Source organism: Rattus rattus, chromosome 9 (assembly GCF_011064425.1).
Source record: "Rattus rattus isolate New Zealand chromosome 9, Rrattus_CSIRO_v1, whole genome shotgun sequence".
In the NCBI taxonomy this organism is placed as follows: Eukaryota; Metazoa; Chordata; class Mammalia; order Rodentia; family Muridae; genus Rattus; species Rattus rattus.
The window spans coordinates 68,319,473-68,331,593 of NC_046162.1; the positions used below are offsets into that span (position 1 = coordinate 68,319,473).

The 12,121-nt window shown below is 46.3% G+C and overlaps 1 non-coding gene across 1 annotated transcript; it reads right to left on the minus strand.

Annotated features, from left to right (window-relative positions):
* Positions 1-11,531: 11,531 nt before the first annotated feature.
* Positions 11,532-11,664, minus strand: LOC116910656. The gene has a single exon (XR_004389190.1). It is a non-coding gene; the product is annotated as a small nucleolar RNA SNORA70 (small nucleolar RNA).
* Between the last annotated feature and the right edge of the window lie 457 nt (positions 11,665-12,121).

Here is a 12,121-nt window from a genome sequence, read left to right on the forward strand (position 1 = left end):
GTGTGTCAGTGGAGACCAGAAGAAGCTATCAGATTCCCATGACCTGGAGATACGAACCTGTGAACTGCCTAATGTGGGTGCTGGGAACTGAACTCTGGTCCTCTGCAAGAGCGGCACGTGCTCTTACCTGCAGAGCCGTCTCTCCAGAGAAGTCTTGAGCAGCGCTGTCAGCACCTACTTGACCCAGGAGCCTGAGTCACCAAGTAGTAAGGAATGTTCTCTGAGACTGGATGGCTGACGCCCCGGAGGGGAAACTGTTGCCAGTGACAGGCTGTTTCCAACCTCATTCCCAGTACTTCCTCCTTTCCTAAGAGAACTATTTTGCCCTGCAGAGTTTCTGATCAAGGGCAGGAATTTTCAAGGCTAGAGGTGTTGTCAATACCTAGCGGGATGATCTACTTATTGAAAACAATTAGGATTTCAGAAGTCAAGTAAACAGAGGGCTAATTAATGTCTTTCCCAACTCTTCAGTTGTTGCAACACCTTGCTTTAGGATTGAGTCTACATCTGCTCCTAGGGGCAGGTCCCTCCTCCTTCCAGATACAGGGCATATTCAGGGCATATAGATTGAAAATTGATGTTGGGATCTGCAGGACCAGAGAATCTCAGAACAAGGCAGGAAGGTGAGAGAGGGACCTGCTCTGGGGACAGGTTCAAGGACAGTGCCTGAGACTTCTCATGTTCTTTTTTTTTTAATTAATTAATTTATTTAATGTGAGTACATTGTCACTGTCTTCAGACACACCAGAAGAGAAAATTGGATCTCATTACAGATCGTTGTGAGCCACCCTGTGGTTGCTGGGAATTGAACTCAGGACCTCTAGAAGAGCAGTCAGTGCTCTTAACCACTGAGCCATCCCTCCAGCCCCCGACTTCTCAGGTTCTTAAGGTTGTCCTGTTTAGATTTTTGACAACCCTTTGCCAGGTCGATGGTGTCAGATGTCCAAACTGTCACTATTTTCTCCAGCTTTGCCACTTTCTCCTCAAAGAAGGGCCACTTGGCAAAGTACTGGCTGTGTGATCGGTGTCAGCAATAACACACAGGGGTTATGCTGAGAGATCAGAGAACCTCGCACACTCATGTCCTTGGGAGGAGACGACAGTTGGGCAGTTTTCTTAGGTGAGGAGGCCAACAAACATGCTTGTTGCTGTGGTTTTGTTTTGATTTTATCACGGGGTGTGGCTAGCACTTGTTCAGAACCACAGGGACTTTACAACTCCTGAGCTGTCTTTATTAGGTTGAAGTTCAGGTCTGTTTACAATTCTCAGAATAAATCCTGGAATTTACACACATTTCATTTAGGTCCTCCAAGGCTCTTTGCCAAAACCCGCCCCTTCTCTCTTTCCCTCTCCCAGGATCCTTGAGCTGCAGATTAGTGACATTGTATCTGTTTTCTAGAAGGCAAAAATGTGGGGGCAGATAGGCAAAGGGCTTTACTTAGGTTCTCGGAGTAAGTGGACCATGGGTTGAAAATAAACTCTAAGCCCATCCTTCATCACCCCCTTCATGGTGGGAGAGATCAGGAGTTGATTTCTTTTATGTCTGGGTTTGCAAGGGAAGAACATTGCTATTTGGGGAACAGGTGCCTACGACACCCACCCTGGGTAATCCCAGAGGATTCAAATGTTACCATTCCAGCTCACGGACTAAGGAAAAGCCAAGATTATCAAGAAGGTACAAGATGCTCCGTTCTTTCTTTCTTTTCCTTCCTTTCAAAGATTTATTTGTTTATTCATTTTATATCTCTGAGTGCTCTATCTGCATGTATATCCGCATGCCAAAAGAGAGCATCAGATCATGTTATAGGTGGTTGTGTGCCATCATGTGATTGCTGGGAATTGAATTCAGGACCTCTGGAAGAGCTCTTAACCACTAAGCCATCTCTCCACCCACAGCACCTTGCTTTCTTATCCTTGGTAAACAGCTGGGTTAGTCCAGGGTTGCAAAAAAGCCTCTTCAGCAAAGGTGCCTGTGTGGCTTGTCTTTTGCTACTTTGTAGGTACTTTCTTCCACCCTCCACCCATTTCTTTCACTCTCTCAATCCCCTAATGCTAGATAAAAAAGAAAAAAGGGGTAGAGAGGAAAAGAAAGAGACCCCTGAACAAAGTCAGGGTTTGGAAAGGGGTGATGTTATCAGACTACTTCCTGTTGATTAAGGGGGCAATGTTATCCTTAGACTACTTCCTGTCGATTAGGGGTGTTGAGTTCTTTGGGGCAAGTTTGATCTTCGCTGTGGAGATATCTAGTTTCTTATTTTACTTGTTCCTTTGAGCAAGACTACTTAACAGATTGTGACCAACAACAACCAACAACCCACCCACACCACCTATTGGGGCTCTAGCATTTATAGCCCCTCAGAAAAGGTCCCAGAATTCCAAATGTCACACAATCCCAGAGAGTATCTGCAGCTGGCAAAAACACCCCTCTGCTACAGCACGAGGCAAATCATTGTCAGCTGATGCAGACAGTTGAAGCAGCCCCACGTCCCCACACATAGGATTAAAATGAAAGCACAGTCTTACAATATTTGTTTTTTCAAAGAATCCAAAATTCCAGAATTCCCACTCTATGTCTGTCGGTGGGTACCAAAGTAATTGAGATTTCGTTGGTAATGTTCCCCCCTCCCCCCCGAACCCACCCCGGGTAAATAAAGTAGGTGCCTTGGAGAGACTGCAATGGCTGTGGTTGTCACTGAATAGCTTCAGGACCAAGTAGGAACTACTAAAGTTCTTTGTGGAATCAAAGTGTGCAATGTTCTAAGAACATAATGGCTAGAGAAAAGAAAACCTGTGGTGGCCATGAGGGCTCTGGTATATGTCACACTGGTATACTCTGGTGGTCATGAATTTATTGGAAAAGGGAATCATATGTTAACATCAGAATGGGACCTGTAAGGTTAAACCTTTTAGTTTAGTTTAGTTTTCATTTAGTTTTTGGGTTTTGTTTTGTTTTTTGGTTTTTTTTTTTTTTTTTTTTTTTTTTTTTTTTTTTTTTTTTTTTTTTTTTTTTTGAGCTGGGACCAAACCCAGGGCCTTGTGCTTGCTAGGCAAGCGCTCTACCACTGAGCTAAATCCCCAACCCCGTTTTGGTATTTTGGTGCAGAGTTTCTCTATGAATCCCTGCCTATTCTGGATTCTCATCATAGACCAGGCTGGCCTTGAACTCACAAAAGTCTACCTGCCTCTGGCTCCAGAGTTCTGGGTTTAAAGGCATGTGCTACCACTGCCTGACTGATTCATTCAATTTTATTTTATGTACATGGGGGTTTTGCCTGCATGTATGTATGTGCAACATGTGAGTGCCTGGTGCCCAGAGAAGCCAGAAGAGGGCTCTGTATCCCCTAGAACTGGAGTTACACATAGTTGTGAGCTGCCATGTGGGAGTGAGCTAGTATCCAAATTCAGGTCCTGTACAAGAGTACTGCGTGCTTTTAGGCACTGAGCCATCTCTCCAGCCACAGTGAAGTAAGTTTTAGAGAGATCTCTCATGGTGAGACACATCTTAGTCCCAGCACTTGGGAGGCAGAGAGATGTGGATCTCTGTGAGTTCAAGGACTGCTTGTCCACATAGTGAGTCCACATAGTGGACTGTGTTGTAGAAATGTAAGCCAAGTAAACCCTTTCCCTCCCCATGATTCGGTCATGGTGTTTCATCACAGCAATAGTGACCCTAAGACATCCACAGAAGATGACAAAGTGAATTCCCTGAGGACAAACATTTGAAGGTTCTCTAATATGCACATTCTCAATGAGAGAAATACTGGTCCTTAAAAAGAGAAAAAAAGTGGGCTGGAGAGAAGGCTCAGTGGTTAAGAGCACTGACTGCTCTTCCAGAGGTCCTGAGTTCAATTCCCAGCAACCACATGGTGGCTCCCAACCATCTGTAATGGGATCCGATGCCCTCTTCTGGTGTGTCTGAAGACAGAGACAGTGAACTCATATATACAAGATAAAGAAGCCTTATTGCGTTGAGAGAGAGAGAGAGAGAGAGAGAGAGAGAGAGAGAGAGAGAGAGAGAGGTTATTCTGAGAAGATGAAAGTGTGATCCTCCAAAACTCACTACCACCTCATTTCTACTATGGAGCATTTGAATATAGTGTGCTTTTTTTTCTCCTCGGGGAAGTTTTCTTTCTTTTTCTTTTTTTAAGTGTGAAAGCTTAAAGGAAAAAAAGAAACCCTGATGTATGAGCTAGTCTTGATTTGTCAAAGAAAGTCTGTGTCAGCCATTATGGACCTGGACTTAATGTCTGAAAGTCCTTGTGTGTGGGCAGTGCGATGGCACAGCCCAGCAGAAAAGGTGCTTGCTGGTAAACCTGACATCTGGAGTGCAGTCCCTGAAACCTACACGGTGGAAGCAGAAAACTGACTCTCAAAACTTGTTCTCTGACCTCCCCAATTTCCCTCTGTCTCTGTCTCTCTGTCTCTGTCTGTCTCTGTCTGTCTGTCTGTCTCTGTCTGTATGCCAATGGTTGCTCGTGCTAGGATGGATGTAGTTAATTCTCTGTGTGTGTGTGTATGTGTGTGTGTTTGTGTGTGTGTGTTGTGAGTGTGTGTGTGTTCTCACACATGCGTGTTTGTATGTGTATGGGTGCGGTACATGCACCAGCCCAGTGTTGATGTCAGAAACCACCCTTGATTGCTCTCCCACCTTATTCACAGAGACAGGGTCTTTCAGTCAACTAGGAACCCACTGATGTGGCTAGTTCAGCTAGCCATCTTGGTCTGGGGATTCCCTGTCTCCAACTCTTTGAAGCTGGAATTAGAAGGCTACCTGGCTTTTGTGTGGATTCTAGGGATCTGAACTCTGTTCTTTATTGTTCTGCAGTGAGCGTTAACCCCAAGCCCTTTCCCCCACCCCAAATTTTTGTGGTTAACTTTAGCACATTATGCAGAACCGAAGAGGTGGCTCAGCCGTTAAAAGCACTGCCTGTTCTTCCAGAGGACCTGGGTTGAATTCCTGGCACCCACTTGGTGACTCACAATGTTTATAACTTGAGTCCCATTTATAGCTTGAGTCCCAGGATATCAGGTGGCATCTTCTGATGTCTGTGGGCATGGCACACACATGCTGCAAAACCACAGGCAGTCAAAATACCCGTATATGTAAAATTTAAAATAACAACGACAACGACAACAACAATAACAGTAACGAACATTCTGAATACAAACGTGGAAAGGAAGCCAGAAGAAATCTCATATTTTATTCTAGTGCCAACTAAATTACTATGATTAATTTTTGTTTTATTTTGTTGAGACGGGGTCTTACTATGTTTCCCTAGCCTGCCTAAAACTCAATATGAAGACTAAGCCAGCGTCAAACTCACAGAGATCTGCCTCTGCCTCTTTATCTCTGCCCCTGTGCTCCTCTACCCCTCTGTTGCCTCTGCCCCTCTGCCCCTCTGCCCCTCTGCCCCTCTGCCCCTCTGCCCCTCTGCCCCTCTGCCCCTCTGCCCCTCTGCCCCTCTGCCCCTCTGCCCCTCTGCCTCCCTAGTGCTGGGATTAAAGGTGTGAGCCACCACACCTAGCCTGGCTTACTAAGACTGTTTCTACTCAGGTATGTATCCCCTAACACTCCATGTTGGACAAAGCCTGCTGACATACAACCCTTCCTCTTGCTTCCTGGGTCTGCTCTTCAAAGGCAGCTTCCCTCCCCAGGACTCTTGGGACCTATGCAGAGAGAGGTTATATCTGACAGCCAGACCAGAGGGCTGGGGGGCCTGGGAGGGGGATGGAGAGGGGAATTGGCGGTGTAGAGAGGGGTGGCTCAGCCTTTGCCTGCTCTGTGCATGCGGCAAAGCTTTAGAATAGCAAAGTTTATCAGGGACGTCCTAATAAAGCATCCCCCTGGCAGTGAGAGCTACATGGAGGGAGAAGTTTATTTAAAGATGATTTTTAGATTCCTGCCTGGGTTGTCACCAGAAAAAAAAAAGTTGACATGATTGAGGGCTGTTGATAAAATGCCTGTTCTATCTTGGGGTGGCAGGGGCTTTGTAAGAGCGCATGGCAGGCCATCAGCTGTTACTCCACCTGGCTTTCCCCAGTCTCATCTCAAATTGCAGGCTGCGTGGTTATTTCTTTATTGTAATACTGTCCTTTCCTTTTGTGTCCATAGAAACAACCAGGAACAGTCCTGTGTGGGGGTCCCTGTGATTCTCACAGCTTTTCTCTGAGCCCAAGAGTTTTGCCTTGATACCAGACCCAGGACTGGTAGGTCTCTGGGTGGTGTCTTCTAGCTAAATCCAAAGATCCTTTGCCATTGACTATGGCTTACAATGTGTTCCCCTGAGAAGGCCCGCATTCGGGGTGTAGTTATACAGGGGTCAGAGGCCCCATACTTCTATAGACTGTGCAGCGAACATAAAAAGCACTAACCCTGGCTTTGTCATCAAGCAAAGGGCATGTATTAATAATGTGTTTCATAATTTTAATGCTCTTTTTGTTGTTTTTCTTTGGAGATAGGGTTTTACTACATAGCCCCAGCAGTCCTGAAACTCGCTATGTAGACCACTCTCTCGACCTCACAGAGATCCAACTACCTCGGCCTCCGGAGGACTAGGATTAAAGGCATGTACCACTACATCCGGGTTAATGCTTCTTTTAAAAAGATGTTATCTCCCTACTCTCTTGAATACCATCCATAAAGTTCGCTGCAAACCGCTCCCCCCAAAAAAAGATTCTATTTTTTATTTATGTGTATGAGTGTTTTGCCTGTATGCATATATAAATATACCACATGCGTGCCTGGTGCACAAAGGGGCCAGAAGAGGGCATCAGAGTCCCTAAAGCTGGACTGGCAGATAGTCGTGAGCTGCCATGTAGGCCGGGAATCAAATCCGGGTCCTCTGCAAGAGCAGCCAGTGTTCCTAACCACTGGGCAGTCTCTCCTTGTGCTTTCAGAGGTTTGGTTGCTAGATGCACGCAACTAACTTTGTGAGAAACTCCCCAGTATAGTTAATACGTATGTGTTCTCATGGCCCTTGGGGTAAGCATGAGCTGTGACTAATCAGGTCCCAGTGTGAATTTTAGGTGACATATTCCCACGAGGTTTCTTCTGAAGCCTCCAGGCCTCCCTATGCGACTCTTCAATAAGATCCTAGTCACCCAGTCAGTGGTCAGCAAAGGACAGGTGTGCTGTGGTGACCAGAGAAGCAAGGAGCTGCAACAAAGGAAGGAAGGGAGGTGGGGAGGCAGGGAGAGAAGAAAGGAAGGAGGGAGGGAAGGAGGGAGGGAGGGAAGTGGGGAAGGGAGAGAGGGAGAGAGGAGAGTCTGACCTGGTAGAAAAAGAGCTAAACTAGATTTTACACAGAGTTTTGTTTTTTTTTTTTTTTTTTTTTTTATTTTTTGTTTTTTTTCTCTTTTTCCGGAACTGAGGACCGAACCCAGGGCCTTGCGCTTGCTAGGCAAGTGCTCTACCGCTGAGCTAAATCCCTAACTCCGTACACAGAGTTTTATGAGTATCAAAAGATGTAGACGACAGTTTTACGTTGCTGCTGAGTTGCTACACGAAGAAAGGCGTTACCGTCACGCCTGATGGCCCGAGTTCAATTTCTAGGATCCATATGGTAGAAAGAGGGGAGAGAACAGACTCCTACAAGTTATAGTCTGACCTTCACACCCATACTCACATGCAGGAAGACACACACACACACACACACACACACACACACACACACACACACTCACACACACACACACACACACACACACACAATACTGAGAAATACATGTAATTTTAAATGTATCACTAACTTTGGAATAATGTATTTTGAACTAAATATTTTATTTGTTAAATAATAATAAATCAAGTAAATAGTAATAGTAACATATTAAAACTAAGTATTTTAAAAACATAAAGATTGGCCAGCTAGTGGTGATGCTTGCCTATAATCCCAGGACTTGGGAGGGAGGGGCAGGCAGATCTCCGAGTCTGAGGCTAGCCTGGTCTACAGGGCAAGTCCCAGGACAGCCAAGGCTACACAGAGAAATCCTGTCTCAAGAAAAAATAAAGTACAGTGGAAGATTGGTCCCCTCCTGTCTCTGTCCCCAAGTTCCTTGTCCCTGTCTCCTAGGGCCACTAGTATAAATTTCCTGCATATCCTGTGTGTCTTTCCAGAAATTCTCATTAACTTTTGTTTGTTTGTTTGGTTGGTTTTTTAAAGATTTATTTATTTATTGATTGATTGATTGATTGATTGATTGATTATAGGTACACTATAGCTGTCTTCAGACACACCAGAAGAGGGAGTCAGATCTCATTACAGATGGTTGTGAATCCCCATGTGGTTGCTGGGATTTGAACTCAGGACCTCTGGAAGAGCAGATGATGCTCTTAACTGCTGAGCCATCTCTCCAGCCCTTTTCTGTGTTTTTGAGATAGGATTTCTCTTTATAGTCCTGTCTGTCCTGGAACTTGCTTTGTAGACCAGGCTGGCCTTGAACTCACAGAGATCCCTCTGCCTCTGGCTCCCGAGTGCTAGGATTAAAGGCATGTGCCGTCACCACCACCACCGCCATCTGGCTTTCATTAAAAAAAAATTTTAAAGCATACTACTTTAAAAGTTGGAAACCGGGCTGGAGAGATGGCTTTTAAGAGCATTAAAAAATTCCCAAAACCACATTTTCTGTAAAGATCATAAGACAGCTATACATTAAATAAATAATTAAAAAAAAAAAAGTTGGAAACCCCAAACTGCCCATCAAATGAGAGTTAGTCAAATGAACCGCAGAAATCTGACCATCCATTCAATGAATTCTCTGTGATTATTGAAAAAGAAGATTTCCTCTTGGGAAAGGGTTCACAATATACCACATTAAATCACTGAGCTAAAAAAAAAAAATCAACTTTGGAAGGACATTACTGTTGAAGAACACTGGAGTATTTTCCCAAAGACTCTGCTCTAAGTCGGGTCTGGGTTGCAGACCTGTCGTCTCAGCTGTTTGTGGGGCTGAAGCAGGAGGATCTCAAGTTCAAGGTTGGCTTGGGCTACAGAGCGGGGTCCAGGCCAGCCTGGGCAAATTAAAGAGATGCTGCCTGCCTCGGAGATAATACGTAAAAAGACATTGGGGTCATAACTCAGTGGCAGAGTACTCGCCAACCGTTCCGAGGCCGCGGGTTCCACCCCCTGTATCAGAAAAACAGACACAAACAAAACGCCAAGCACACGGCCGAGTGGCTCCGTAATAAAAGCAGCTGCCCGTGCAGGCCCATGGCCCCTAAGTATAGGAGTATCCTGACAGTCATTTACTTCGCCGCAGCCTCTGCCAGACTGGATGAAATCTTTCCAGCTATAATAAGACACACGGGCTCAGAAAAGCAGTATGATTCAGAAGCAGGAATCATAACTCCCAAAGCAAAGAGCCCCTCTCAGGGAGTCTCCTGGCTTCATCTTTCACGAAGGGGGTCAGGGAGCGGCCAAGGCAAGCTTGCAGATCTGAACTCGGGACTGCGGCTCATTCCCGACATTCTCTGCTCGCCAAGCCCACATTGTCCACATTCCCCCCTGTTTAGGTTCTCGTCTTGCCTCCAGGACACAGACACTTGAGGCCACGCATAGTGTCTCCCTCAGCTGCTCGAGGGTCCCAAGGACAGGGTAGAGGGGACGATAATTGGAGACCTTATGAGAAACCCAAGGGTCCCTTCCTTGACTGACTGGGTTCATTTCTGCTGGGCAGAATGCGGTTTGTTGTGGGTTTTTTTTTAATGCGTGTGGGTGTGTGCGCATGCGTGTGGGTGTGTGCGCATGCGTGTGTCTGTGTGTGTCTGTGTCTGTGTGTGTATGCACACGAGTATGTGTGCGTGCTCTCGTGTGTGTGTGCGTGTGCATGTGCATGTGCATGCGTGTGCAAGCACCACAGCATGTGTGGAAAGGTCAAAGGACAACTCAGGTGACTCAGAGATTCCGCTCTTTCCTACCGAAGTAGGGATCGAACTCAGGTTATCGGGGTTGATGAAAAGCACCATTGATTGCTCAGTGAAGCTCCCTGCTGGCTTCAGAGTGCAGATCTTACCCTAGATGGGCCTGGTGAACTTAAACCAGTTAAGGACAAGTGTTTACTGGGCAAACACGGGCTATGCGCTGTCATGCAGTTAATAGGTCAACTGTGGGCCTGTGTACAGGAAGCTGGGAGTTCACGTGTCTCCAGTGTTCTGCCAAGCAGACAGGTATCTAATCACCCCAACTGAGGGTCTGCTACCTCAGAAACGTATTTCGGTATTCAACATTTATATTTTAAAAAACATGCACACACATGTGCACACACTAGTAATAAATCTTTTAAAATCCCCCCCAAAACAAAATCCTACTTCGAGCTGTCCTGACCTACTAAGCTAGAGTATGTCTAGATCCCAATAAGAAATAAGCTAGGTGGTCATGGCACACACCTTTAACCCCAGCATGGGAGGCAGAGGCAGGCAGATCTCTGTGAGTTCAAGGCCAGCCTGGTCTACAGAGTGAGTTCCAGGACAGCCAGGGCTACATAGAGAGTCCTTGTCTCAAACACAAAAACAACTCTTCATCGACTACTTATACATGGATGTGCTGGCTAAGGACTTTGTCTAGTCTGAGAGTGTGTGTGTGTGTGTGTGTGTGTGTGTGTGTTTAAGCCACAGGTTAATGCTAAATGACCCTTTCCTTCCTTCCTTTCTTCCTATTCTGGAACTCACTATGTAGACCATGCTGGCCTTGAACTCACAGAGATCCAGCTGCCTCTGCCTCCTGAGCTGAAATTAAAGGCGTGCACCACCACAGCGGCCAATGCCTCCTTTTTAGGTCGCTCTCCACCTTCTTTTGTGAGACACTGAACTGGAGGTCAACAACTGGACTAGCCTGGATAACCAGCAAACCTCAAGCCTCTTCCTGTCTCTGCCTCTCCAGGTATGAGGCGCTAGGGGTGCAGTTCCTTGCCTGGATTTTTATACGCGACCCAAACTCAGGTCTTCTTATTTCTGTGGCAAGATCTTTTTATTAGCCGAGCCATGTCCCCAGTGCACCCTTTCCCTTTAATATAGAAGGAAATCCCACCCAGATCTTCTGTCCTTCAGTGATGGTCATGTCTAACTCCTAACTCTAACTCTCATGGTTCAGGCCTCTCCTCCATAGCTCTCTCCTCCATAGCTCTCTCCTCCATCTCTTCCTTCCTTCCTTCCTTAGTGAATATGGCTTGGAGGCACGTAGGACTCAGCACAGCAGAAGCCCTCAGAAGTGCAGGGCTGCCACTTGTCCGGAGGATCGTCGATATTTGACGCCATAGTCATTGGGGGTGAACTGCTTCTCAGCCCCCAAGTCCCCAATTTCATATACATGAAACTCAGGAAGGCCTCGGTTCTTTGCGATATGGTTCTTCTAGTGGCCAGAGGACTTGAACTTGGTTCTACGAAAGGTCTCAACCTTACGTTCCTTAGTCTTCGACTTAGTCCAGGCAGACGTAATGACCTGGCCCAAACACCGTGCCCCAGAACTTCCCACAGACCCTGAATACCTGTCTAGAACCTAAGTTAGGACAGCCTTGTAGTCAGAGATATGAATGTCCACCCAAGCCTCCAAGGCCCCTTAGGGCAGCTCAAACAGGCGACAGGCTGCCCACACTACCAAGAAGGTTGTGTTTGTAGGCTGTGGCATAGCAGGTCCCCGTGAGAAAGGAACCCGGAGGCCTCATTGGCTGCAGACACAGGCTGTGGTTCTCATAGCGTTCATCTTCCATGTATGGAAGGAAGCTGCTTGCCGGGTGCATCTTGGCCTGTGTGTACATAAGCACAGCTATATAAAGGGAACGATTTTTTCCCATCTGACATACATAAATATCAGAGTGAGTAATACTGCTCCTTCTGGTTGCCAGGCAGTTCTGGTATATTGATTTTAGCTCATGATACTTACCGAGATTTAATTAGCCCAAAAATCTGACGTTCGCGTTAACTTTGGGAGAGGATAGCGGTTTCATTTCTTAAGCAGAGCCGGACATTTGAGAGCTGCTCGACTTGCAGCTGCAGAAAAGCTGCCAGCAAAACTCTCTGGAGCACACCGTTCTGCCCTTGCAACCTGAGGCAGAACGGAGAAGGGATTCCTGCATTTGCAAAGGCTCAGAGTCTCCTAAGACACCTAGAGTATCCAGCTAGGTACAAACT